This window comes from Lagenorhynchus albirostris, chromosome 4 (assembly GCF_949774975.1).
Source record: "Lagenorhynchus albirostris chromosome 4, mLagAlb1.1, whole genome shotgun sequence".
In the NCBI taxonomy this organism is placed as follows: domain Eukaryota; kingdom Metazoa; phylum Chordata; class Mammalia; order Artiodactyla; family Delphinidae; genus Lagenorhynchus; species Lagenorhynchus albirostris.
The window spans coordinates 84,476,258-84,500,810 of NC_083098.1; the positions used below are offsets into that span (position 1 = coordinate 84,476,258).

General features: G+C 40.0%; 1 protein-coding gene and 1 pseudogene across 2 annotated transcripts in view; one reads left to right on the top strand and one right to left on the bottom strand.

The window, feature by feature from the left end:
- UBE2K (ubiquitin conjugating enzyme E2 K) overlaps positions 1–24,553 on the bottom strand; it is a 79,606-nt gene that overhangs the window by 49,863 nt on the left and 5,190 nt on the right. The window lies entirely within an intron of this gene.
- On the top strand, positions 18,211–19,684 carry LOC132519374 (polyglutamylase complex subunit TTLL1-like; annotated as a pseudogene).

A 24,553-nucleotide genomic window follows, 5' to 3' on the forward strand; every position in this document is an offset into this window, starting at 1 on the left:
CACTATGCAACTATTATTAGGAAAATGCAAATCGAAACCACAATGAGATACCACCTCGCATCCATTAAGATGGCCACTATCAAAAACACTGGAAATAACAAGTGTTGGCTAGGATGTGAAGAAACTGGAACTCTGTGCACTACTGGTGGGAATATAAAATGGTGTGGCCACAATGGAAAACAATATAATTCATCAAAAAATTGAAAACACACACACACACACACACACACACACACACACACACAAAGATAAAAAGGAAAACAGAATTACCATGTGATCCAGCAATTCCACTTCTGGGTACATACTCAAAAGAACTGCAGCAGGGTCTCAAATAAGATAATCTGCACACTCATGTTCGTGATTATTCAAAAAAGCCAAAAGGTGGAAGAACCCAAGTGCCTACTGGCAGATGAATAAATAAACAAAATGTGGTGTATACAATGGATTATTCAGCCTTAAAAAGGAAGGAAATCTGACACGTTACAACATGGATGCACCTTGAGGACATTATGCTAAGTAAAATAAGTCAGTCACAAAAAGATACTTTATGATTCTACTTACAGAGTCAGAAAGTAAAATGGTAGTTACCAGGAGCTGGGGGTAGAGGGAAAAGGGAGTTATTGTTCACTGGGTATAGACTTTCAGTTTTGCAAGATGAATACACTCTGGAGAGTGGATTCACAGCAACGTGAATGGTTAAGATGGTGACTTTTCTGTGTACTTTACAACATCACAATTTTGAAAAAAAAAGTAAAGGGACGGAGAAAAATACACTAATCCAAAGAAAGTTGTAGTGGGGATTTCCCTGGTGGTCCAGTGGTAAAGAATCTGCCTTCCAATGCAGGGGATGTGGTTCGATCCCTGGTCGGGGAACTAAGATGCCACACGCCATGGGGCAACTAAGCCTGCGCGCTGCAAGTACTGAGCCCACGCTTTCTGGAGCCCACTCACCACAACTAGAGAGAAGCCCGTATGCCACAATGAAGAGCCCATGAGCTGCAACGTTTGATCCCACATGCCGCAACAAAGATCCCGTGTGCCACAACTAAGACCCAATGCAGCCAAATAAATAAATAATTAATTAATTTAAAAAAAATTGTAGTCATTTTAATTTCAGACAAAGCAGATTTCACAGCAAGGAAAATTACCAGGAATAAGGAGGGACATCACGTAATGATAAACAGGTCAATTATCCAAGAAGACATTAAAAATACTTAAACTGGGGACTTCCCTGAGGACTTCAATGGGGAACTAAGATCCCGCAAGCCGCTCGGCATGGCCAAAAACACAAAACAAAAACAACAAAAAACTTAAACTGTATGAGCATAACAACAGAGTTTCAAAATACATAAGGCAAAAGCAATAGAACTACAAAGAGAGTTAGATGAGTCCAGTATTACAGCAAAAGACTAAAACACTCCTCTGCCAGTATTTGACAGATCCACAGGCAGAAAGACAGTAAGGACACAGCTGAACTAATTAGCACCAACAATCAAACTGGATCTAATTGATAACCATAGACTATTTCATCCAACAGCAAGATACACATTCTTCTCAAGGTCACACAAAATATTTACCAGGTAAACCATATTTGGGGCCACAAAACACACCTTACAAATTCAGAAGAACAGAAATCATACAAAGCATGCTTTCAGACCACAATGGAGTTAAACTAGAAATCAATAACAGAAAGATAGCAGGAAAACCTCAAAATACTAAACAACACAGTTCTAAATAACACGAGTGAAATAAGACATATTAAGAGAAATTTTTTAACATTTCCAACTTTGAAAACAAAAGTACAACTTAACAGAATTTGTGGGATTTCATGAAGTATAGTGCTTAGAGCAAAATTCACACCGAATGCATGTATTAGAAAAGAAGAAAAAACCAATAATCTAAGATTCTACCTTACGGAACTAGAAAAAGAAAAAATTAAATACAAAGGAAGCAAAAGAAAAATTAATTTAAAGATTAGAGCAGAGGGACTTCCCTGGGGCACAGGTTCAATCCCTGGTTGGGGAACTAAGATCCCACATGCCGCACAGTGCGGCCTAAAAAAATAAAAATAAGAATTAGAGCAGAAATCAATGAAATTGAAAACACAAAGGAAAATCAACCAAACCAAAAGCTGGTCCTTTGAAACAATCAAGTATATTGATGGGCCTCCAGACAGGTTAACAACAACAACAAAAAAGAGCCAAGACACAAATTACTAAATATCAGAAATGAAAGAGGCCATCTCTACTAATCCCACAGACAAAGGAATAAAAGAGTACTGCAAATGATTATGCTCACAAATTTGATAACCTAGATGTAGTGGACTGATTCTCTGAAAGACACACTCCGTCAAAACAAAAACAAATAGATACTCTGAATAAGGACTGTATTTATTAAGGAAGTTGAATAATTAATAACTTTCCAAAACAAAAAGCACCAGCCCCAGATGGTGTCAAAGATGAATTCTACCAAACATTTATGGAAGAAATTCCCTACAATCTCTTTCACGGAATAGTTGCAGAATACTTCCTAATTCTTTCTGAGGCCAGCATTACCCTAATACTAAAAGGAGACAAACACAGATGAAAGGAAAACTACAGACCAATATCTCTCATGAACAGGGATGCAAAAATCGTCAACAAAATATTAGCAAATTGATTCCAATAACATATAAAAATTATACACCACAATCAACTGGGATTTTTTTTAACATCTTTATTGGAGTATAATTGCTTTACAATGTTGTGTTAGTTTCTGCTGTATAACAAAGTGAATCAGCTATATGTATACATATATCCCCATCAAGTGGGATTTAATCCCAGGTATATACAAGGTTGGTTCAACATTCAAAAATAGAATTAGTGTAATCCAACCAATCAACAGGCTAAAAAACAAAAACCACATGATCATATCAAAAGGTGCAGGAAAACCATGTGATGAAATCTAACACTCATTCACAATAAAAACTCTCCGAAAGTCAGGAATAGAGTGAAACTCTCTCAACTTGATAAAGAATATCTGCAAAAAAGCTACAACAAACATCATACTAATTGGTGAGAAACTCAACACTTTCCCAGTAAGATCGGGTACAATGTGAGGATATCCCCTCTTGCCACTCCTTTTCAACATCATACTTGAAGTTCAAGCCAATGTAATAAAACAAGAAAAGGAAATAAAAGGTGTACATATTGGGAAGGAAAAAATAAAACTGTCTTTGTTTGAAATAATCATCTCTGTAGAAAATCTGAAAAAACAGAGTAATTCCTAGAACAAGTAAGTGATGATACGAAGGTTGCAGGATACACGGTTAACATACAAAAGTCAACTGCCGTCCTACATACCAGGAGTAAACAAGCAGAATTTGAAATTAAAAACATAATACCGGGGCTTCCCTGGTGGCGCAGTGGTTGAGAGTCCGCCTGCCAATGCAGGGGACACGGGATCGTGCCCCCGTCCAGGAAGATCCCGCATGCTGCGGAGTGGCTGGGCCCATGAGCCATGGTCGCTGAGCCTGTGCATCCAGAGCCTGTGCTCTGCAACGGGAGAGGGCCACAACAGTGAGAGGCCCGCATACCTCAAAAATAATAATAATAATAATAAAAACATAATACCACTTACATTAACATCAGAAATTAAAAAAAGAAAAAAGAAAAAAATACTTACGTATAAATCTAACAAAATATGTGCAAAACCTATATGAGGAAAACTACAAAACCCTGATGAATGATATCAAAGAAGAACCAAAAAAATAAAGGACACTACCCAATTTCAATACTTACTATAAAGTTACAGACCTCAAGACAATGTAATATTGGCCAAAGATTTAACAAATAAGTCAATGCAATAGAATAGACAGCCCAGAAAGAGACCCACATAAATACAGTCAACTGATCTTTAAAAAAAACAGCAAAGGCAATACAATGGAGCAAAGACAGTCTTTTCAACAACAGTGCTGAAACAATAAGATATACACATGCAGGAAATTCCCTGGTGGCCTAATGGTGAGGATTTCAGCTTTTGCTGCCATGGCCTGGGTTCAATCGCTGGTGTGAGAACTGAGATCCCTCAAAAAAACAACAACAAAAAAAAACCACACCCTAGGCACAGACCTTACACCATTCACAAAAATTAACTCAAAATGGATCACAAACATAAATATAATATATAAAAGTATAAAGCATGGGTATGACTATGATTTTTTAAGATACAACACCAAAGGAACAATTCATGAAAGAAATAACTGATAAGTAGGACTTCATTAAAATAAAAAACTGTTCTGCAAAAGACAATGTCAAGAGAGCGAAGACAAGCCACAGACTGAGAGACTATACCTGCAAAAGAAATATCCGATAAAGGACTGTTATCCAAAATACACAAAAAACTCTTAAACTTCAACAATAAGATAACAACCTAATTTAAAGATGGGCCAAAGCGGGCTTCCCTGTGGCGCAGTGGTTGAGAGTCCGCCTGCCGATGTGGGGGACACGGGTTCGTGCCCCGGTCCGGGAGGATCCCACATGACGTGGAGCGGCTGGGGGCGTGAGCCATGGCAGCTGAGCCTGCGCGTCCGGAGCCTGTGCTCCGCAATGGGAGAGGCCACAACAGTGAGAGACCCGCGTACCGCAAAATAAAAATAAAAATAAATTTATGCATTCTACAGCTATTATCAAAAAGAGAATAAATAACAAGTGTTGGTAAGGACGTAGGAAAAGGGAACCTTTGTGCACTGTTGGTGGGAATATAAATTGGCCGCAGCCAGTATGGAAAACAGTATGGAGGTTCCTCAAAAGATTTAAAAAAAAAAAAAATGGATCAAAGGGACTTCCCTGGTGGTGCAGTGGTTAAGAATCCACCTACCAATGCAGGGGACATGGGTTCGAGCCCTGGTCCGGGAAGATCCCACATTCCACGGAGCAACTATGCCCGTGCGTCACAACTACCGAGCCTGCGCTCTAGAGCCCTCAAGCCACAACTACTGAAACCCACACACCTAGAGCCCATGCTCCACAACAAGAGAAGCCACCACAATGAGAAGCCCGCGCACCTGAACGAAAAGTAGCCCCTGCTCACCGCAACTAGAGAAAAGCCTGCGCACAGCAACAAAGCCCCAACACAGCCAAAATAAATAAATAAATTTATTTTTTTTAAAAAAAAGGCCAAAGACCCAGACACCTCACCAAAGAAGACACACAGATGGCAAATAAGCATATGAAAAGACACCCTAGTCAAGTCGTGGGGAAATGCAAATTAAAGTGAGATACCGCTACACACCTATTAGAATGGCACAAATCCAGCACACTGACAAGAGCAAATGCTGACAAGGTTGTGGAGCAACAGGCACTCTCATTCATTACTAGTGGGAATAGAAAATTATACAGCCACTGTGGAAGACAGTTTGGCAGTTTCTTAAAAAACTAAACATACTCTTACCATATGATCCAGCAATCACACTCCTTGGTAATTACCAAAGGGATGTGAAAAGTTATGTCCACACAAAAACCTGCACACAGATGTTTATAGCAGCTTTATTCATGACTGCCAAAACGTGGAAGCCAACAAGATGTCGTTTAACAGGAGAATGGATAAACAAGCTGTTACATCCAATGAAATATTATACAGCAATAAAAATAATTATCAAGCCATGAAGAGACATGGAGAAAACTTAAATACACATTATCAAGTGAAACAAGCAAATCTGAAAAGGCTATATATTACACAATCCCAACTCTATAACGTTCTGGAAAAGCAAAACTATGGAGACAGTTAAAAAATCAGTGGTTGTCAGTGTTTTGAGAGAGGGAAGGATGAACAGGCAGAGCACAGAGGATTTTTAGGGCAGTGAAAATACTCTGTACAATACTATAATGATAAATACATGTCATTATACATTTGTCCAAACTCACAGAATAAACAATACCAAGAGTGAACCCTAAGGTAAACTATGGACTTTGGGTGATTATGACATATCAATGTAGATTCAACCACTGTAAAAGATATATATGTTGGTGGGGGATGTTGATAATGGGGAAGGCTATGCATGTGTGGGGGCAGGAGGTATACGGGAAATCTCTGTACGTTCCTCTCAATTTTGCTGTGAACGTGACAGCTATTTTTCTTTTCTAAGTCTTCAAGTTAAAAAAATGAGTACTAAACATTCAAGTGTTCACGATATGTAAAGAAAAAAATAGAACAGAAAGTATTTATTCTATAATTACCAACTACACAAATTTGCAGAATAAAAACTAAAAAGATTGTAAAAATGAAAAACAGCCTTTGCATGTTTCTGAGACAACTGGAGAAATCTGAATATGGACTTTATTACATGATATCGACATGTTTTGGTTAATCTGTTAGATGTAATAATGGTACTTCTGTGTAAGAATATATTTTTAAAGATATTAATACATGCTGAGAATATCAAAGACATTTATATGTGAAGCTATAGAGACAAGATAACCTAGATATGCTTTAAAATTCCCGAATAAAGAAAAGGCAAGATGAAAATTATCCTTGGGCCACTAAAGTATTTCCTAGACCTGGAGGATCCAAAATTATTTGTCAATCAATTACCATATCCACAGACACAACAGAGGCTTAAAATAAAAAGTTTGAGAGACAAAAATATTAGAATATTAACCGTTAAATAATATTAATATATCTAAATAACTAGAAGTTTAATTAGTTCATGGAAATGAAAGGCATTCTGTCAAAGTTGAAAGTTGTTTGTTAAAGTTTATGCAAATAAAAATGAAGATAAACATAAAATGGAAGCACAAAGTTACGAATTCCAACAATAAATTTACACGTTGCTGAACTCTTCAAATGTGTCACCATGTATCTTAAAATCAAAATCCAGCGCTTCCCTGGTGGCGCAGTGGTTGAGAGTCTGCCTGCCGATGCAGGGGACACGGGTTAGTGCCCCAGTCTGGGAGGATCCCACGTGCCGCGGAGCGGCTGGGCCCGTGAGCCATGGCCGCTGAGCCTGCGCGACCAGAGCCTGTGCTCCGCAACGGGAGAGGCCACAACAGTGAGAGGCCCGCGTACCGCAAAAAAACAAAAACAAAAATACTCAAGTAATTTGTTCAGAAATATCATAATAAAACACTGCAAAATAAAAACTTATTTTAAATTTTTATCAATGGCATTCTCTTGTCAAAATCTAAAGGACTATATAAAACTCTCTTACCAACTAATCAGGTGTCAGAAGGCTGTTCTTAGATCTCTGTTCAAAAGTCTTGTGATACTGCACAAGCTTTCCTTTACAACATCTATCATCACACAGAGCTAAAATAACTTTTAGTGTGTCTGTACTCTTGTTTGTATTTATGAAAGTTCATAAACTTGTAGACAAAAAATACTGCTTGCAGTATTCGTAAACAAAGGATGTTGCAGCCATCTAGCATTCAGCCACTGCACCCAGTCCTGACAGTGTACCCTTAGGGGACTCAGGATGGAAAAAAGCAGGATACATACAGGCCCTAAATAGTTAAGGTGCATATCAAAGGAACGATTTCAATGAGTCCAAACTCTCCCATCTTCCCATGCATAGAAAAGTGTTAAATTCATTACCCTGAGATGTCTGGTTTTCTTTAATTAATGGTAATCTTTTGATGTTCCGACTACCTGGTTTTTGTTGCAAAACTCCTGTAAGTCCTGGCTCCTCCCTTACCTCTTTGGACCAGTTCCTCAGAGCAATCTGAGAGGCTATCTTCCAGGCTTAAGTCCTTGGAAAACCCGCCAAACAAAATGTAATTCTCAACTTCTAGGCTGTGTATTTTTTTTCAGTCGACAAACTAGAAGTTCCTATGTTTTCTGAATATGTAGATGCATAGAAAAAATTATTAAAGGTTCCTTCTGAAAAACAGGATTAGGATTGAGGGAAGGAAGGAAGGAAAGGGTGGATGGGTAACTAAAACTTTTACTCTGTATATTTCTGTTAATTGAAAAATTTTAACAATGAGACTCTGTACCCTTAAGTAATTTAAAACAACTTTTCTTTTAACCTTCCAAACTCCTATGTCACCTAAGAAAATTTAAGAAGGAATTTTAAAGGGTTCAAACTACTGACAGCAAAAAGGAAAAAAAAACTAAACAACTGAACCAAACAAAAAGGAAGAAAAACGATGGAACCAGTGACTCAATGAAATAAAATAAAATAAAACCAAAAAGTCATGGGCTTAACTGCTAAAATACAGAATAAGTAAACTAAAGGCAGGAAAGAGAAAGGAAACTAAAAAACGAGATAAACCGGGACTTCCCTTGTAGTCCAGTGGTAAAGAATCCACCTTCCAATGCAGGGGACGTGGGTTTGATCCCTGGTTGGGGAACCAAGATCCCACATGCCGTGGAGAAACTAAGCCCATGTATCACAACTACTGCGCCTGCACACCCTGGAGCCTGTGCACCACAACTAGAGAGAAGCCCAAGTGCCATAACGAATGCCACAATGAAGACCGGATGCAGCCAAAAAAAAAAAAAGTAGAAATAAATAAATAATTTTTTTAAAAACCTTTAAAAAACGAGATAAACCAAAAAAAAGAGAGATAAACCATATCCTGTGTTTACTACACATTAAAAACAGATCATAAATAATAAGTGAAATGTAATATATTAAATAAGAGATTTTTTTTTGATGTGGACCATTTTTAAAGTCTTTATTGAATTTGTTATAATACTGCTTCTGTTTTATGTTTTGGTTTTTTGGCCATAAGGCATGTGGGATCTTACCTCCCCCGATCAGGGATTGAACCCACACCCCCCTGCATTGGAATGCGAAGTCTTAACCACTGGACCGCCAGGGAAGTCCCAAGAGATTTTTTTTTAATACCGAAACTGATAAAAATTTAGCAACCACTCTCTAAAAAGCCACCTGGTTCTCAAACATACATTCCACTTTACAAAAAATGATCCCACACTGTTTCAAAACAATGAAAGGGACAGAATGATTACAAACACGTTTTATAGGACAAACAATGGCTTTGATCCCCCAAACTCAGCCAGCACAATTCTGAACAAACACAGGTTAGTCTCACTAGAAAGATACACAATTCTCAACAAAATCTTGGTTAACATACCATAACAAACTTAAGTACTATTCACTATGACCAAGAGGGGTTTATTCCAAGAATTCAAGAATACAATTCCATGAAAAATTTTATCAAAAAGGTATTTGGAAATGCCTTTATTTGACAAATACAGATGTTAAAGTAACAAAGGATATATATCTAAAACTGAGGCAAAACTATGTTTTCCTTAAAAAAAGGGATAAGAATATTTGCCATCACTGCTACTACTTATAGTAATCCTTCCATCTAAACACAAACTCTTTTATAAAATCAAACATAGACAAATTTATTTTGCATAAACTTTTTTTTTTTTTTTTTTGCGGTACGCGGGACTCTCACTGTTGCGGCCTCTCCCGTTGTGGAGCACAGGCTCCGGACGCGCAGGCCCAGCGGCCATGGATCACGGGCCCAGCCGCTCCGCGGCACGCGGTATCCTCCCAGACCGGGGCACGAACCCGTGTCCGCTGCATCGGCAGGCGGACTCTCAACCACTGCGCCCCAGGGAAGCCCCCATAAACGTATTTTAACCACAATAATTTCAAACAGAAACCAATCTCAAATTACTTTCACAGCTATGACTTGATGTCCCCTGCCTCCAGAACTGTGAGAAAATGAATTTCTGTTTATGCCACCCAGTCTATGGTAATTTGCTGTGGCAGCATGGGCTAAGACATCCACACACTGATTAAAAAATGAGAAAAGGGGACTTCTCTGGTGGTGAAGTGGTTAAGAATCTGCCTGCCAGTGCAGGGGACATGGGTTCAATCCCTGGTCCGGGAAGATCCCACATGCCGCAGAGCAGTTACATCCGTGCGCCACAACTACTGAGCCTGCACTCTAGAGCCCACAACTACTGAAGCCCACGTGCTGCAACTACTGAAGCCCTTGTGCTGCAACTACTGAAGCCCGCACGCCTAGAGCCCGTGCTCTGCAACAAGAGAAGCCACCGCAAGAAGAAGCGCCGCTCACCACAACGAGAGAAAGCCCACATGCAGCAACGAAGACCCAATGCAGCCAAAAATAATAAATTAAAAAATTTTAAAAAAAGAGAAAGAGGAAAATCATTTGTTGCCATAGGAGGTGACTATTAAACCAAATCTATACTCTGATAATAAGCAATTTTCATCCCAGTTAATGATGGAAAGCTCTTCTTTCTAGAAGAATTCTAGCTAGGTAAATATGAAGTTGACAATTAGGAAAATCAATGGATGATGATCCTTTTCAGGTGAAAGGATACTAAAGAGTAAGATATTTGCAAAGGACCAAAGCATTAACTTCAGTTTACTTGCGAACTGCAAAAGGAATAAAACGTACCTTCACAAAGAGATCTTGTGGCTCTCACCTTAATCAAGTGATTACACAATTGACCCGACATCACGAACAGTGAGAAAACCTGATATTACACATATATTAACATAATTCAATATGAAGTACTGACATTACACTTGGAGTCTTGCCAAAAATGTTTAACCTGATAATCCAGTCAAACCTTTATACCTGAACTCCCAGTTTGTAAGAAATACAAATTAAAGCATCACCATGAGGAAATCTCCAGGATTAAAAATGGAGGTGTGTGCAGGAGAACCATCATAAATTTTAAAAGACTAAAAACTACATTCAGGGAATCCCCTGGCTAAGACTCAGCGCTTTCACTGCCATTACCAGGGTTCAATCCCTGTCTGAGGAACCAAATCCCGCAAGCCAAAAAAAAACCCCCAAACAAACAAACAAAAAAACCACATTCATATGCAATGTGTAAACCTTAAGCGGATCCTTCAAAACAAAAATCCAAAAAACTATAAAAGACATTTTTTTAAGTAACATGGGAGATATGGGAAAATATGAATATTAGATACTAAGGAATTAACAATTTTCTTACGTAGAATAATGATACTCTGGTTATGTAAAAGAATGCTATTTAGAGGAGATGCATGCTCAGCTTTTGGTAGTGAATTATCTTCATAACAGCAGCATTAACAATTGTTGAATCTAGGCAGTGATGACAGAAGCATACGTTCTTTCAACTCTTCCACTTGAAAATTTTCTTAATAAAAAGTTAAATGAATTATTTGTTTTATTTTTTCTGCCACTTACTTGCCCATAGAATATCTATTTCATAGAACTTGCTCAAGTTCACTGGATAAACTAGGGCTTGGTCAAATGTTTATCTAAATAATGTTTTTCAAAAAAAAAAGTTAAATAAACAGATAAAATGGAACAGTTAATTTTTCTATCTGACTTTTAAAAAAAGGTTGTATTAATGGTGAGAATATGATGAAATGGGCTGCCTCATACAGTGCCAGTGCTAGAGCAATTTACACCCAACTTTCTAGAAAACACCTTGGTCATAAGTTCAGATACTATGACCTAGTAATTTTCTTCCAGTAATCTATCTTAGGGAAATAAACTCAGATTAAAAAGTATTATGGGGGCTTCCCTGGTGGCGCAGTGGTTGAGAGTCCGCCTGCCGATGCAGCGGACACGGGTTCGTGCCCCGGTCCGGGAAGATCCCACACGCTGCGGAGCGGCTGGGCCCGTGAGCCATGGCCGCTGAGCCTGTGCGTCCGGAGCCTGTGCTCCACAACGGGAGAGGCCACAACAGTAAGAGGCCCACGTACCGCAAAAAAAAAAAAAGTATTATGGGACGTCCCTGGTGGCGCACCGGGTTAAGAATCCGCCTGCCAATGCATGGGACACAGGTTCAATCCCTCGTCTGGGAAGATCTCACATGCCGCGGAGCAACTAAGCCTGTGCGCCACAACTACTGGGCCTGCGCTCTAGAGCCCGCGAACCACAACTACTGAAGCCCGTGCGCCTAGAGCCGGTGCTCCACAACAAGAGAAGCCACAACAAGAGAAGCCACCGCAATGAGAAGCCCGCGCACCGCAATGAAGAGTAGCCCTCGCTCGCCGCAACTAGAGAAAGCCCGTGCACAGCAACGAAGACCCAATGCAGCCAAAAATAAATAAATTTATTTAAAAAAAAAGTATTATGTAAAGATATGCCTTTCAGCAGGAAAGGCTATAACAAGAAAAAATAGAAACAACTTATAAATATTTGACAAAAGAATGGTTTAGTCAGGCACTACTAAATATTAATATATAAATACTATTTAATTCTAATACTCAAGTTAAACACTAAATACTTAAAAAGAATATTTAATGCCCTGAAGAAAACACAAGATATATTAAGAGGAAAAAGATATAAAACAGTATACATACAAAGATCTTGATTTGATTAAAAGGATGTTTATATCAACAGCTATCTGTGGTTGATGAGAGACTGTTGCCTAATTTGTCATCTTTGTACATTTCTTCTCAATTCTCATAGAAGAGCAAGGAAACAGGATTAAGAATGCCTGTGTTCCCGACAAATACTAACAGACTGTAAGCTCTTATCCCCATAATCATACTCTTGATTTTGTCGTTACCTAAACCTGCACCTTCTCCGAAATCCACTTCAAGTTTCTCAGATTCCCAACCTCCGTGGATCAAATAAATTCACTTTGGTACTCCAAACCCAGCTATTAGCTGGCTTCATCAAAACAGAACCACTCTCCCTGACTCTCCCTCATTATCAGTCACCTTTAAGGTCCTCACTTCCTGCTTAGCCAGTTTAGATTCCTTGGGCATTCATTATAATCACTCCCTTGCAAATACTCTTGACAACCTTGATACCTTTCTTCCTGCAGTGTACTCATATGGCAAAGCCCTAATGCTAATTAAACTCATTCTCCAATAAACTAAAAAAAAATTTAAAAAAACTTCCTGTGTCTGCCCCAAGCAGCACTGCTGGGGGAGGGAGCAGGGAACAACCACCATTAAGTGGTCTGATGTTCAAGTGAAAACCACAAATCCCAAATAGAAACTTAACATTGCCCTAAGTGTCTCTGCTCCTATTAAAGATTAATCCTTCCACTTATGTTAGGAACACCACCCCCTGTTCTTCTCAAGGACTTTGCACCTTCAGTTACTCCTCTCTCTAGCATAATCAATTTCTCCCATCCATCAACATACAAACATACTCTAATATCTACTAGAAATTTTTTTTTAAAGATCTCTGAAGCCATGGTCTTCTCCAGCTCCCCCTCTTCTCTCCTTCCCTGTAAAAGCAAAACTCCTTTAAAAAGTTGACCATAGTTGCCAGTTCCTCATCTCATTCCTCTTAACAATCCACCCCAATAACACATGCACACCATTCCAATGAAAATATTCCAGTCAAGTTCACAATGATCACACTGCAAATTCAACGGTCATTTCTCCCATTTAAGCAGCATGGCAAAGTTGACCACCTTCTTCTTGGAACTCTGTCTTCTCTTGGCTTCAATGACACCATGCTCTCCTTTGTTGGTTCTCGTCAATTCAACTTCAACATGTGCTACGGAACCAGGACAAAAACCAGATTTTGTCCTAGACCCCTCCTTTTCTAACCGAATTCTCCTAGAGTTAAGTTACCCAGTTTAAGCATCAAATTATACCATCTATGTATCTATGATGCCAAATCTCTCTTCAGATCTAACCTCCAGACTCACATAACAACTGCTTAAATTCTTATCTTCCCCACCTCCAGTGTGCTCTTCCCACTCCTCAACTCAGAAATTAGCACCACCATCCATCTAGTTGCAAAGACAAAAATCTAGGTGTTTTTCCAGCTTCTTCATTATTTCTCTACACCATCAGCAAGCTCTGGTGACTCCACTCTTAAAACATAACCCAAACACTTCTCTTAAGCCTCCTCTATTCCACCCTAACCCCAAGCTACAATCATCTCTTGCCTAGGCTACCTAGAAAGGCTTCCCGAGTTCATTCCTGCCTCCTATCCCCAACCCCACATGGGAAGTGCCTAACAAATTTCCTTCTCCTTCCTTACTAACAAAACCCTCATTTTAATTGGGGAGCAATGTGCTCAGCTAATAAACATTTCCTAGCCTACCTTAAACCAAGAAGTGATTATGACACTGTGGTGAATAAAAAAATAAAAAGAGAGGTTACTGAATGGAACCTCAGATATCTCTTTTAAAGGGAGTGAACTCAGCTGGCGGTGCCTGGTGCCTTTCCCTTTTTACAATTCAGATAGGCTGCCTGGTCCTCTGATAGCCATTCTGAGAGTTTAGGGACAAGGGTCAAACTCCTAAGAATAGTAACCTGAAAGTTAGAAGTAGATTATTAACACTATAAAGCCCCTAACCAAACAACTTTGGGATACTTCCCCTCCAGACTTTTCCTATTTATTTCAATCACTACTACTGTTTCTTTTGTTACATCCAGCAAAACTCAACCTTTAAGTAGTAAACGTTTCCTCACTATCTTCAGGGTCAATTCATTCCCCACAGCAGCCAAAGTGATCTTTTAAAAACACAAATTCTGTCGTTTGCTTTAAATCCTCAAATGGCTTGTGTGTGATCTGGCTCACACCTACATCTCCAACTTCATCTTGCACCATTCTCCTCCCTCACCCACAATACTCCAGCCACAACAACCTCCTTTTGGTTGCTTACACAGAGCAAATTCATTCCCACTTTAGAGCTTTTACACTAACAGTTTCCTCTGATCTGGACTGTTCTTCCCCAGTGACGTGCTTTTATCATTCAGATCTCAATTTAAGTTTACAATTCTAGGATAAGCCTTTTCTGAACACCCAATCAAAAACAACCAATTAATTTCATCTGGACAATATTATTATACAGCTCTGCACTGCATTTATTACTTATTTGTCTGTCTTCCCTTATCCCACTCATTACTATATCCCCAACACATATCATGGTGCCTACCATAGAGAGAGCCCTCAAATATCTGTTAAAGAGCTCTTGGTACTGATAATACAAAGATGGATGAGCCATGATGCCTACCCTTGAGAAGCTTGGAGTCTAATAGGGAAAAACAACTTCAAATGATTAAAAATTACAGATTTCGGTTTAAAGTCCCATGGGAATTGTATTCAATGCTCCCCCACCCCAAAAAACTCTAAATATGTATATATATGTACATAAATAGATAAAAAGGAAAACCAAAATTAAGATGTATCTCTGTATATGTGAAATATTTCATAGACAAACATTTTTTAAAGAAAAGAATTATCTCTGGGAGTGAGATTACCGATAATTTTTACTTTATAATATAGTTCCCGGTATTTTTCAAAGTTTAATAAGTTTCTTACTTTTATATTCACAGAATTTTGACTATTTATTTAAAAGAGAAAAGCAATTAAATGGTTTACATTCTTGACTATATAATTATTAGCTTTCTATGTGCATGTAAGAGTTGATCATCCTAATATATGACTAAGTTAATTCCAATTTATCCTCCCAAGTATTAGTTTAAGGGTTATTCCCAAGGAACTCTTTCCCTGAGTTTAGGTTACCTCACCCTCACAGTTCTCCTTACTTAAACTCAACAAACATAACTAGCTGTTCAATGTCTCACCATCTTACTGGACCATAATTTACTCCATAACAGCATGGACCATGTCTAGCTTATTAACAAACACAGGTGGCATTCAATAAATATTTGTTGAATAAATGAAGAAAAATGTAGAGTTAACTAAAGAGTTTAAACTAAACCATAGGATACAGATGATGTCATATATAATACTAAATAGATGCCCCCTGAGATCTTCAAAGGGGAAAACTACAAAATAAAGCAAAAAAGATTCTCTTCCCACCATCTTATTTCCCCAGTTTTGGGCTTGGACAGTATACCATCCCAATTCAGGACCTGACTACATTATCAACAGAAACCCAACTTCACTGGCGGCCACCTTTATCAACATATTCAATTCTTCCTAGTACCAGAAGCAGGATGAAAGGTATTACTTTCATAGTGCTTGGGGATTAGCTCCCTGGAGCTTAAGAAATACTGAACCTCATTCAGGAAAACAAATGCCTCCTGCTCACCAGGCAATGTGCTAAGCAATGGAGGATGGAAAAATCAGTAAGACAGGTCTATGTCCTCAATGACACACATTCACAGTTCCATCAGACAGATGGAGATAAAGCACGTAAGTAAACACCTAAGGATATAATCAAAGTATGACCAAGCCAAGAGACGTTAAAAAAAGTCTGACATATATAACCTTCTAAAATCTCATCTAGCAATACACACTAAATTCTTGCACATTTGTACCAGCAAGAAACTGGAAATAACCAAATATCCAACGCACAGATGCATAAACTGCAGTATATTCTATACATATATTTTAAAAATAAAGGAACTAGTACAGAATGATTTAAGAAAAATGAAGCACAAAGTGTTTTATATCACTGCTGAAAAGCAATAGTATCAGACAACCCACAACTAAGTACACCAATCCCAAATAGGATGGTTCACATGAAACAAAGAAACCTAAAAGTAAAGCACTCCACAGTCACTTGAGAGAAATGGCTACATATGCTAGTTAGCCCTGCATTTGTAATCACTAGAAAAATCCATAATCACACAAAGACTAAAAATAATGAACAGAGTAACACAGACCTGTCCTAAACCTAGGCAAAGAGCACTTTCAGCAATAGCTCCAAAAGATTAGACACCTATCAAAGATTTGGGCGGGGGGGGGGGGCAGGTGTGGCATACTTTAAATGTTACTAAGCCTATTACATTTCAGGCACCATACTGGATGCTGAAGAGAAAAAGATGAATAAGAATCCTCAAGGAGGGCTTCCCTGGTGGCGCAGTGGTTGAGAGTCCGCCTGCCGATGCAGGGGACACGGGTTCGTGCCCCGGTCCGGGAAGATCCCACATGCCTTGGAGCGGCTGGGCCCGTGAGCCATGGCTGCTGAGCCTGCGCGTCCGGAGCCTGTGCTCCGCGACGGGAGGGGCCACAGCAGTGAGAGGCCCGCGTACCGCAAAAAAAAAAAAAAAAAAAAAAAAAAAAGAATCCTTAAGGAGCCCAATGATCTAGCAGGAGCAAAAAGACATATATACAATTACCAAAAATATAGTAACTGCTCTAAAAAAAAAAAACCCCAACAGGGGCTTCCCTGGTGGCGCAGTGGTTGAGAATCTGCCTGCTAATGCAGGGGACACGGGTTCGAGCCCTGGTCTGGGAGGATCCCACATGCCGCGGAGCAACTAGGCCCGTGAGCCACAACTACTGAGCCTGCGCGTCTGGAGCCTGTGCTCCGCAACAAGAGAGGCCGCGACAGTGAGAGGCCCGCGCACCGCGATGAAGAGTGGCCCCCGCTTGCCGCAACTGGAGAAAGCCCTCGCACAGAAACGAAGACCCAACACAGCAAAAATAAATAAATTAATTAATAAAACAAAGGACTAGTCTTTAAAAAAAAAAAAAAAAAACCCCAACAAAGTGATACTGGAGAAAAAAAAGTAAACTGTGGGTTCAAGAAAAGCTTATCAGGGACTCCCTGATGGTGCAGTGCCAATGTAGGGAACACGGGTTTGAGCCCTGGTCCGGGAAGACCCCACATGCTACGGAGCAACTAAGCCCGTGCACCACAACTACTGAGCCTGCACTCTAGAGCCCATGAGCCACAACTACTGAAGCCCTCGCACCTAGAGCCCGTGCTCCACAAGAGAAGCCACCGCAATGAGAAGCCCGCGCACCGCAATGAAGAGTAGCCCCCGCTCGCCACAACTAGAGAAAGCCCACGTGCCACAACTAGAGAAAGCCCACATGCAGCAGCAAAGACCCACTGCAGCCAAAAACAAATAAATAAATTTTAAAAAAGGAAAAAAAGAAAAGCTTATCAGAAATGGCATTTTAGGAGAAGTAAGTTTTTCAAAAGGCAAAGAAAGGAGGTTAAGGACTTATTCCAAGCAGACAGAACAACTCAATATAGCTAAAGGCTGGAGGGAGAGTGAGGGTCTGAGGTATGTTCAGGCATACAACTTAAGTTGAGACTTGACAGGAAATAAGGAAAGGTAGGCTAGAACAACAGTAAAAAGGTTTTGACTTCATGCAATAGGGCGTAGACAGTGTAAAGGAAAATGACAAAATAACGTTTTAAAAATTAAATCCAGGGAGGCAGGGCTGGGCCGCGGTGCGGGGCCACCGTCCTCTGCGCTCCTGGGCGTTCCTCCGCGCTGTGAGCCCCACAGGAGGAAGTCACAGGAAAACAATCTGACATCAGATGAGAATCCAAGTCAAAACTGGGTGAAACTGAAAAGAAGTTGGACGTTCCCACTGGCTCCTTAAGTACCTATGGATTATGGCAGGAAAAGTGAAATGGGTCACTGATATCAAGAAGTCATTGCTGGGCTTCCCTGGTGGCGCAGTGGTTGAGAGTCCGCCTGCCGATGCAGGGGACACGGGTTCGTGCCCCAGTCCGGGAAGATCCCACATGCCGCGGAGCGGCTGGGCCCGTGAGCCATGGCCGCTGAGCCTGCGCGTCCGGAGCCTGTGCTCTGCAACGGGAGAGGCCACAACAGTGAGAGGCCCACGTACCTCAAAAAAAAAGAAGTCATTGCTGATAAATAACTCTGAAAAGACAGGATGGGTCCAAGTGACAGAAAACGAGGACTGGAATTTTTACTGGAAGAGCAAGCAAACCATCCGCAATGTTTTTAGTGTCAAAACTGGCTACCAGCTCTCAAATGATCAAATAGTCAACCATTTCCCGAACCACTATGAACTGATGCAGAAGGATCTGATGGTGAAAACCATCAAGAGATACTGGAAAGAGCTGGAGAAGAAAGGGAGTCCTTTAGCAGAGAAGGACGAAAGTGGGAAACACCTCTACCTGGACTTCGTCCCTGTCACCTACATGCTGCCCGCCGACTACAACCTGTTCGTGGAGTTCAGGAAAAGCCCTTCTAGCACCTGGATCATGAAACCTTGTGGCAAAGCTCAGGGAAAGGGCATCTTTCTGATCAACAAGCTCTCACAAATCAAAAAGTGGTCCTGGGACAGCAAAACATCTTCATTCATGACTCAGTACCAAGGAAGCCTACCTGATCTCTCTGTACATTAACAACCCGTTACTAATCAGCGGCAGGAAGTTTGACCTGCGCTTGTATATTCTGGTGTCTACGTACCGCCCACTGCGCTACTACATGCATAAACTTGGATTTTGCTGCTTTTGCACAGTAAAATACACCCCGAGTACCAGTGAGCTGGATAACATGTTTGTTCATCTCACCAACGTTGCCATTCAGAAACAAGGGGAGGACTACAACCACATCCACGGGGGCACGTGGACCGTGAACAACCTGTGGCTCTACCTGGAGAGCATCTGAGGCAAGGAGGTGACCAGCAAGCTGTTCAACGAGATCCACTGGATCTTCATGCAGTCCCTGAAGGCCGTGGCACCCATGATGAACAACGACAAACACTGCTTTGAGTGCTACGGCTACGACATCATCATCGACGCCGAGGTGAATGCTCCCCATCCCTCACTTCCAGCACTGCCAACGACCAAATCCTTAAGTATAACCTGATTAATGACACCCTCAACATCGCGGTCCCTAACGTTGAAATTCCAGACTGTAAATGAAACAAGTCACCCCCAAAGGAAGTCCTTGGCAATTATGAAATTCTGTATGACGAGGAGCTGGCACAAGGCGACAAGGCTGACCAAGGGCTGAGAAGTCCACCGGGCCAGTCGCTGGGGCCCAGAGGGGGGCCGATCGAGAGACTCCAGGACAACCGTCCTCACAACCTGGAAGTGACCTCTAGTGAGATCAAGACTCCAGCCTGGACTTGTCACTGCACCCACCCTTGCTGAAGACCTATTTTGGAAATTTCCTTTTTCTAGAGCTTTTTTCCTTTCCTAAACCCTGTAATAAAGGCACTTCTTTGGAAGGTTAAAAAAAAAAATTAAATCCAGTGGCATGGCGCCAGTTGAATTAGAAGTTGGGACAGACCAAAGGCAGAGAACTAAATGTAAATAAGCAAACTACTTTAATATAAATAGTCCATCTGAGAAATGAAAACCTGACCTAAGATGATTCACGAAAAATGCAAAAGCGGAAACAAAGACTCAGGAGATAAATGGATGATGGAGGACGACGAAATCAGTAACTTACAAAGGACAGTAAGAGAAGTTGAAGAAAAACCAGAAAAGTCGTATCAGAGTAACCGAAAGGGGAAAGCTCTAAGATGGAATTGGAAATGTGGAAGAAAGAGGTACAAAATGGACAATTGCTGAAAAGTTACTTTTTGTTTCACAATTTAGAAGATATTGGTGATGCCTGAAAAAGTAGTTTCAATATGATATGATAGAGATAGAAGAAACCTGAGTACAGAAGTTAAGGAATGAATTAACTTTTAAGAACCAAATACAGGAGAATATCTTTATGATAACCAGAGTAGGAAAAGATTCCTTAAACAAAATACAAAAACCACACCATATAGGAAAAGACAGACAAATTTGGCTACTTTAGAAGTAAACTCAGTAAGATCAAAGATACAATAAAATTAAGTGAAATAAGCCAGCAGAACAAATAATGTATAATAATCAAATTCATAGAGAAAGAAAACAGAATGGTAACTGCCAGGGGTTGAGCATTGAGAAGTAAGGAGTTAGTGTTTAATGGGTACAGAGTTTCAATTTTACAAAAAGCAAAGTCTTGGAGATGGATGGTGGTATTGGTTGTACAACAATGTGAACACACTTAATGCCACTGAAATTGTGCACTTAAATATATACAGGATGAGGGACTTCCCTGGTGATCCTGCAGTTAAGACTCGTCGCTCCCAATGCAGGGGGCCCAGGTTTGATCCCTGACCAGGGAACTAGAGCCTGAATGCTGCAACTAAAAGATCCGGCATGCGACAACGAAAATGCCACGTGCCACAACTAAGACCCCAGTGCAGCAAAATAAATAAATAAATATTTTTTAAATATACAATGAAAAGTTTTATGGGGCTTCCCTGGTGGCGCAGTGGTTGGGAGTCCGCCTGCCGATGCGGTGGATACGGGTTCGTGCCCCGGTCCAGGAAGATCCCACATGCCGCAAAGCGGCTGGGCCCGTCAGCCATGGCTGCTAAGCCTGCGCGTCCGGAGCCTGTGCTCCGCGATGGGAGAGGCCACAACAGTGAGAGGCCCGCGTACCGCAAAAAAAAAAAAAAAAAAAAAAAAGGGTAAGGAATGCAAACACTAATTTTACAAAAGAAAGCCTTATGGCCAATAAACACAAAAACATGCTTAATATCTCTACTGACAAGGAAAATGAAAATTAAAATAAGCTATCATTTCATATCCATCAGACTGACAAAAATCTAAACCTTCCAAATGTCAGGTCCCTAGAATTCTTACTTACTTCTAGAGCAAGTGTAAATTGATACAATCATTGGGAGAATAATGATGCAATATCAAGTCATGTAGAAGATGCAAATACACTCAGATCCTGAAAGTCTACTTCCTATAAAACCCTTATGTGCCCAAGAAAACAACTATAATAATGTTCAATGCATCCTTTTTTATAATCTCTAAAAGTTGGAACTATGCGCCATCAATAAGAGAATGAATTTTTAAAACTGTGACACGAAATACTCTACATAGTAGACCCTTGAACAACGAGGGGGGTTAGGGATACCGACCCCCTGCTCAGACAAAAATCCAAGTATAACTTATAGTTGGTCCTCCATATACCCAGTTCCTCCACATCTTCACATTCAATCAACAGTGGATTGTGTAGTACTGCAGTATTTACTATGGAAAAAAATCCGCATATAAATAGATTCATGCAGTTCAAACCCATGTTGGTCAAGGGTCAACTGTAGTTTAAAACTGAAGAACTAAAAAAAAATAAATTTAAAAAAATAAAATTGAAGAACTAGAGCATATGCATCGTCACAGATAAATCTCAAAAAACAACGCTGAGAAGAAAAGTTGCAGGAGATGTAGAATATTATAAACCATCTATGAAAAAAATTTTTTTTTAAGTTTAAAATACTAAAAAGTGATTTTACACTCAAAAATACTGTGTTTATCAATAGTAAAAACAAAAATATGAATGGGGGGATATACTCAACCCCAGCATAGTGGTTACTTAAAGAAGGAAAGAGAACAGAATGAGCTTTGTCTGTATGTTTTGTTTTATTTCTTGGGGAGGTGGAGGAAGGGCTAAACCCAGTATGAGTTAAGATCTATTAAATCTGGACCATGGATATAAAGGTGTTCATATATTATTTCTTAACTTCTAAGTCTAAAATATAATTTTTTTAAACATCTTTAAAGATAATGGATAGGAAGCAAGCAGCAGATATGATTATACTCTATTCTTTCCACCATAACCAGTAAACAGAGTCAGAGACCTAGTTTTAAACCCCTGTTCCACCAAGTTACTCGACACTGAGGAAACTTACTTAATTTCTTCAGAGCTGCAACTTTCTAATCCATAAAACAAGAATAACACCCATCTCATAAGGCTGTGATATATATAAAATATCGGATAGTAGACATTCAACTACAGGTAGTTACTGTTTTAAATTTGCAGTAAAGGCACTTCCCTGGTGGTCCAGTGGGTAAGACTCCATGCTCCCAGTGCAGGGGGCCCGGGTTCAATCCCTGGCCGGGGAACTAGATCCCGCATGCATGCCACAACTAAGTAGTCCACATGCCGCAACTAAAGATGATGTGCCACAACTAAGACCCGGAGCAGCCAAAATAAATAAATAAATGTTAAATTTGCAGTAAAAGTAAAGAACTAAGGGAGGAAAAGGACAAGGGTTTTGAATGAAATGAACTTGTCTCACCTTTTCAGAATTACATAACAGAACATACGACAGATGTCACATGGATGTGACCACGACTTTCTAGTTTCCAAGACCCAACTTTAAAATAGGGATTTTACAAAGGAATTCAAGATTACACACCAGAGGATTAGCATATGGATTCCACGGTCCAGTTAAAGGAGACCAGAGCCATGTCAAGAAGTCCAAAATAATCCCATTACTCCATATTATATGAAAGGCTCCCAAATAATCTACTTCTTTTTCACTCAGAAAGGTCATTTTAACACAAACTTCTCTCCAATTTATAACTGTCTCCTAAAGAAAGACTAACCAACATCTTCAGAACAAAGCCCACATACATTCTTTTGTATTCCCCTTGGCCACCAGCCCCCAAAGGTTATTTGCACACAAAGAAACAATATCAGTACTAAAGTCCCTCATCATGCTATTAAGCCTTTTCTGGAGGCAAATTCCCGTAGAGCTATCACTAAACCATTGAAGGAAACCTTTATGGTCCAAGGACAACAATAAGCAGAGTATGAAAGTACAGTTAATTTTGACATCTTAGCAGCTATCCATTTACTGAATGTTCCAAGCACTGCTCTAAGCACTGTAAAGCCTCTCTTGATCTCCCTATTTACAGATAAGAAAGCTGAAACAGTCAGTGCTGTAGGTATTAAGCAGAAAAGCCAGGACTGAACGCTGATCTAATTCCAAAGCCCACACTCTTAATCACTAAGCTAAACTCACTACATCATGCTTGGGGAAGTAAGTATCTCTGCCTCCTGGCAGACTTTTCTCACAGTAATAGAGAAAAGCAAAATATATTTAAATACAATACTCAATATTGAACTGTCACCCATGGTTGTACTTAGTTTTATTAGCATTCAGCTTTTATATTGTTTATGAAAAGTACAGTCCCATAAAGCAACCATATATAATGGTTGGAGTAAACTGGTATGCCAAAAGCTTGGGTGAAGTTCACCATTAACCAGATCTGAGTCACTGAGCAACAATCAATCTCTCTAGGCCTCAGTTTCCTGATCTTATAGATGAAGTTTTTGACCTAGATCTAAGGTCTCTTTCAACTTTAACATTCAACACATTTTCTAAGACACTGTTAATGCATGCTTTGAACAAAGACTTTGAAAGTCATCTTTTGAAAACCTTTAAAATGAAATCATATAGTATATGCTCTTATGTCTATCCTTTTACTCAAATATACTCAAAGCAAAAAACAAAAAAACATACTCAGGGCTTCCCTGGTGGCGCAGTGGTTGAGAATCCGCCTACCGATGCAGGGGACGCGGGTTCGTGCCCCGGTCCGGGAGGATCCCACATGCCGCGGAGCGGCTGGGCCCATGAGCCATGGCCGCTGAGCCTGCGCGTCCGGAGCCTGTGCTCCGCAACGGGAGAGGCCACAACAGTGAGAGGCCCGCGTACCGCAAAAAAAAAAACAAAAACAAAAAAAACATACTCAAAGTTAGTCTGTGCTATTAAAAACCAAGAAAATGACTGGAAAGGGGTGGGGTGTGGGGATTCTGATGGTGCTGGTAATATTAATATTCTGTTTGTTTTGGGTGCTGGTCACACTTTATTGTATGTACTTTGTATATTACCATTTATTATTTTGATATGAAAAAGGTGGTTTTTTTCTCCAAAGAAAACTTATGTGTTCTAATTCCACAACTATGTTTGTGTATATCAGAGCTGTGTAACCTTTTTGTTATAAATATATAAATGTGGTGCTATGTGACCACCTAGAGGGGTGGGATAGGGAGGGTGGGAGGGAGACACAAGACGGAGGAGATATGGGGTATATGTATATATATAGCTGATTCACTTTGTTATAAAGCAGA